Source organism: Arachis stenosperma, chromosome 4, assembly GCF_014773155.1.
Source record: "Arachis stenosperma cultivar V10309 chromosome 4, arast.V10309.gnm1.PFL2, whole genome shotgun sequence".
In the NCBI taxonomy this organism is placed as follows: Eukaryota; Viridiplantae; Streptophyta; class Magnoliopsida; order Fabales; family Fabaceae; genus Arachis; species Arachis stenosperma.
Window position 1 is genome coordinate 85,453,980 of NC_080380.1, and position 5,125 is coordinate 85,459,104.

Below are 5,125 nucleotides of genomic sequence, written 5' to 3' on the forward strand. Positions count from 1 at the left end.
TCCACCCTTTGTGAGCCTTTTTCTTATTCTTCACCTTTTTCAGCTCTTCTTATTCTCCGAAGAGTCCTTTGATCAATTTCAGAGTGGATAGTAGAGGATCTTCCTATACCTGACATACAACACACAGCAACAACGCACAAACCCAGAGAGTTAACAAAACTTCAATCTATTGCTAGAATGAGGTTTTGGTTGGTTAGTTTAAGCAAAAACTCAAACAGTTAATGTGTTAGTAAGAGTTAGAGTAACATAAAAGAAAAATGCTTAATCTAGACCTCCACTTCACTTAATCATTGTCAATCTATTTCAATCCCCGGCAACGGCGCCAAAACTTGATGTGTGGAAAACGATCCAACACAAAACTCACCGGCAAGTGTACCGGGTCGCATCAAGTAATAATAACTCACATGAGTGAGGTCGATCCCACAGGGATTGAAGGATTGAGCAATTTTAGTTTAGTGGGTGGTTTAGTCAAGCGAATCAAGTTTTGGTTGAGTGATTTATGTTTAACAGAAATTAAATGACAGTAAATGTAAAGGGGGAAGGGAGAAATGCAGTAAAATAAAGAACAGAAGAGTAAAAGTGCAGAAACTTAAAGAGCGAGAAAGTAAATGACTGAAACTTAAAGTGCAAGAAACTTAAATTGCAGTAACTTAAATGGCAAGAAAGATAAATTGCTGAATGTAAAGGGGAATTGAGGAATGGGATTGCAGGATCTAAACAAGAAGAAGTAAATTGCAGTAAAGAAGGTAGCAGAAATGAATTGGATGCAAACAGGAAATTTAAACAGCAAGGAAATTAAAGTGCAGTAAAGGTTCACAGAGGAACCAAAAGTGATCTCAGGATCCCAAGGGCTTAGGTAGCAGAGCCTAAAACCCAATTTCCTTCCCAGATCTGAAGTTACTAAGCAATTGACAGAAAATTAAAGATGAAGCAGTAGAAGAACAGAATTTAGATTGAATTATGCAGAAAATATAATGCAAAGAGTTTGAATGGGAATTGGGACAGAATTTCCCCAATTTCACACACCCAATACTCAGAAAACAGAAGAGGAGAATTGCCCAAGGGAATTGAGGAAGGAGATCAAGCAATTCTCCTTTGATCCTCTTGGTGCTCGGACAAATCTCTCAAGAACGCTCAAAAAAAAGAAGTTCAAAAATTCAGAATGAAAGCCAAAATTGCAAAGCTCAAGAGTAAAGGTAGCTAAAAGTGAAAAGTCAAAAGGTCCCCATTACATCAAACTAAGTCCTATTTATACACTTTCTATTCTTGGATAATGGGATTTGGATGGGCTTTTGGATTGGTGAAGAAATGAATTCAAATTTATTTTTAATTTGAATTTTGGCCCAAAAACCACTCCCAGGAGGCTGCCCTGCCCTTGTGGAGGGCAGGGCAGAAAATTGATGCTTGGGCTAGCAATTGGTGCGGCCATGATGCGTGTTGGTGCAAGTTTGGTGCGCGTCTGGCATGGGCTTGGTGCGCCAGAGGCTGCCCTGCCCGCGCCAAGGGCAGGGCGAGGAAGGTTGATGCGCCAAGGACGAGCGTGCGTGCGGATGGTGCTGCCAGGAAGAAATTTGGCGCGCCAGGATGCGCACTGGTGCGTGGGAGGCTGCCCCGCCCGCGCCAAGGGCAGGGCAGAAATGGGTTGGTGCGCCAAGGAAGGAATGTGCGCGCGCGATGCTGCCAGGACGAGGAAATTGGTGCGCCAGGGAGCAAAGTTGGTGCGCCATTCAAATTTCTGCCCTGCCCGCGCCAAGGGCAGGGCAGGATCCTTTCCTTCACATCGTGGGTTCGATCCTGGGAGAGTGCAAACACGCCAATTATTTTTCTTGGTTTCTTGGCACGCTAGTATGTCTCAAGGCTTGGCTTCCTCATGGTTCTTGGTTCGAACCTTGTGGCATGCATGGGAGCTATGTTTCCTTGGATTTCTTTCCTTGATGTGCCCGATCCTGCTCTCCACAAGGGCAGGGCAGAATTTGCTTCTCTTGGCTCCAAGGCACCATTTTGTGCTCTGCCCTTGGAGTGGGCAGGGCAAGGTTGCCTTGTCTTGGTTCGGTCACTTAGTGCTGCCCTCCTAGAGGGCATTCTGCCCTTGTGGAGGGCAAGGTTGCTTCCCCCATTAGTTGAGGCACGCTTCTCCCTTCTTTGGCCACGCTTCCCTTTTCTTTTGTCACGCTTCTTAGGCCACGCTTTTCATTTTCTTTTCTTTTCTTCACCTAAAATAAACCAAACAACCACTCAAAGTATCACTAAATTCAAGAGGCTTATAAATCAATTAAAATGCAATTAAAATTAGCTTAAACCTCATGATTTATCATTAATTTCATAGTGGTTGCTTGATTTAGAGAAGTTATGCATTTTTACTCCAAATCACTAACTTAGGATGCAAGAAAGTGCATAAATGCTAACAAAACAAGTGAAATTAGCTTGAAAAATGGGTATATGATGACTTGTCATCAACTTTTCATTTAGCTTCATGATTGCTCCAAGGTATTTAGCAACTTGCTCTTCAATGACATCTTCATCCTCTTCAGAGGAAGAATACTCATCCGAGCTCATGAATGGAAGAAGTAAATTCAATGGAATCTCTATGGTCTCAGTGTGAGCCTCAAATTCCCATGGTTCCTCATTAGGGAACTCATTGGAGGCCAGTGGACATCCATTGAGGTCTTCCTCAGTGGCGATCACTACCTCTTCCTCCTCTCCAAGTTCGGCCATGTGGGTCATGTTAACGGCCTTGCATTCTCCTTTTGGATTCTCTTCTGTATTGCTTGAAAGAGTACTTGGAGGGAGTTCAGTAATTTTCTTGCTCAGCTGTCCCACTTGTGCCTCCAAATTCCTAATGGAGGACCTTGTTTCAGTCATGAAACTTTGAGTGGTTTTGATTAGATCAGAGACCATGGTTGCTAAGTCAGAGTGGCTCTGCTTAGAATTCTCTATCTGTTGCTGAGAAGATGATGGAAAAGGCTTGCCATTGCTAAACCTGTTTCTTTAACCATTATTGTTGTTGAAACCTTGTTGAGGTCTCTGTTGATCCTTCCAAGAGAGATTTGGATGATTTTTCCATGAAGGATTATAGGTGTTTCTATAGGGTTCTCCCATGTAATTCACCTCTTCCATTGATGGGTTCTCAGGATCATAAGCTTCTTCTTCAGATGAAGCGTCCTTAGTACTGCCTGGTGCAGCTTGCATTCCAGACAGACTTTGAGAAATCATATTGACTTGTTGAGTCAATATTTTATTCTGAGCCAGTATGGCATTCAGAGTATCAATCTCAAGAACTCCTTTCTTCTGATTCGTCCCATTATTCACAGGGCTTTCAGAAGTGTACATAAATTGGTTATTTGCATCCATTTCAATGAGTTCTTGAGCTTCTGCAAGCGTCTTCTTTAGATGAAGAGATCCTCCAGCAGAGCTGTCCAATGACATTTTGGACAATGCAGACAGACCATCATAGAAGATACCTATGATGCTCCATTCAGAAAGCATGTCAGAAGGACACTTTCTGATCAATTGTTTGTATCTTTCCCAAGCTTCATAGAGGGATTCATCTTCCTTCTGTCTGAAGGTTTGGACTTCCACTCTAAGCTTACTCAATTTTTGAGGTGGAAAGAACTTTGCCAAGAAGGCATTGACTATCTTTTCCCAAGAGTTCAGGCTTTCTTTAGGTTGTGAGTCCAACCATATCCTAGCTTTGTCTCTTACAGCAAAAGGGAATAGCATAAGTCTGTAACCTCAGGGTCAACCCCATTAGTCTTGACAATGTCACAGATTTGCAAGAATTCAACTAAAAACTGATGAGGATCTTCCAATGGAAGTCCATGGAACTTGTAATTCTGTTGCATTAGAGAAACTAATTGAGGCTTAAGCTCAAAGTTGTTTGCTCCAATGGCAGGGATAGAGATGCTTCTCCCATAGAAATCGGGAGTAGGTGCAGTAAAGTCACCCAGCACCTTCCTTGCATTGTTGGCATTGTTGTTGTTTTTGGCTGCCATGTCTTCTTCTTGTTTGAAGATTTCTGTTAGGTCCTCTACAGAGAGTTGTGCTTTAGCTTCTCTTAGCTTTCGCTTCAGGGTCCTTTCAGGTTCAGGGTCAGCCTCAACAAGAATGTTTTTGTCTTTGCTCCTGCTCATATGAAAGAGAAGAGAACAAGAAAATATGGAATCCTCTATGTCACAGTATAGAGATTCCTTGAGGTGTCAGAGGAAAGGAAAAATAGAAGGAAGGGGCAGAAGAATTCAAATTTATCAAGAAAGATAGAGTTCGAATTGTGCATTGAGGAGGAGTATTAGTCCATAAATAGAAGGATGTGAGAAGAGGGGAAGAAATTTTCGAAAACAAATTAAAAAGATTTTAAAAAACATTTTGAAAAATTGAAGAATGATTTTCAAAAAATATGATTGGGAAAGAAATAAAGTGATTTTTGAAAAAGTCTTTGAAATTAGAAATCAAAAAGATATGATTGAAAACTATTTTGAAAAAGATGTGATTAAAAGATATGATTGAAAAGATGTTGTTTTAAAAAGATATGATTGAGAAGATATGATTTGAAAAACAATTTAAAAAGATTTGATTTTGAAAATTAATGACTTGGCTAACAAGAAATTTAAAAGATATGATTCAGACATTAAACCTTTCTCAACAGAAAAGGCAACATACTTGAAATGTTGAATCAAATCATTAATTGTTAGCAAGTATTTTTGAAAAATGGAAAGAAATTGATTTTGAAAATATATGATTGAAAAGATATGATTTGCAAAAGATTTGATTTTGAAAAATTATGGAAACTTGAAAAAAATTTGAATTAAAAACAAAATCTTCCCTCTTGTGCCATCCTGGCGTTAAACGCCCAGAATGGTATACATTCTGGCATTTAACGCCTAAAATGCTACCCTTTTGGGCGTTAAACGCCCAGCCAGGTACCCTGGCTGGCGTTTAAACGCCAGTTTTCCTTCTTTAATGGGCGTTTTGAACGCCCAGCTTTTTCTGTGTAATTCCTCTGCTGTATGTTCTGAATCTTCAATTCTCTGTATTATTGACTTGAAAAGACACAAATTAAAAAATTTTTTGGATTTTCAATAATGAAGAATAATCAAAATGAAACTAAAATCAAATAAACAATGCATGC

The 5,125-nt window shown here is 40.1% G+C and overlaps 1 non-coding gene across 1 annotated transcript; it reads left to right on the top strand.

Annotated features, from left to right (window-relative positions):
- Window positions 1-3,480: 3,480 nt before the first annotated feature.
- On the top strand, window positions 3,481-3,588 carry LOC130978077 (small nucleolar RNA R71). Its single transcript, XR_009085741.1, has one exon. It is a non-coding gene; the product is annotated as a small nucleolar RNA R71 (small nucleolar RNA).
- Window positions 3,589-5,125: the final 1,537 nt, after the last annotated feature.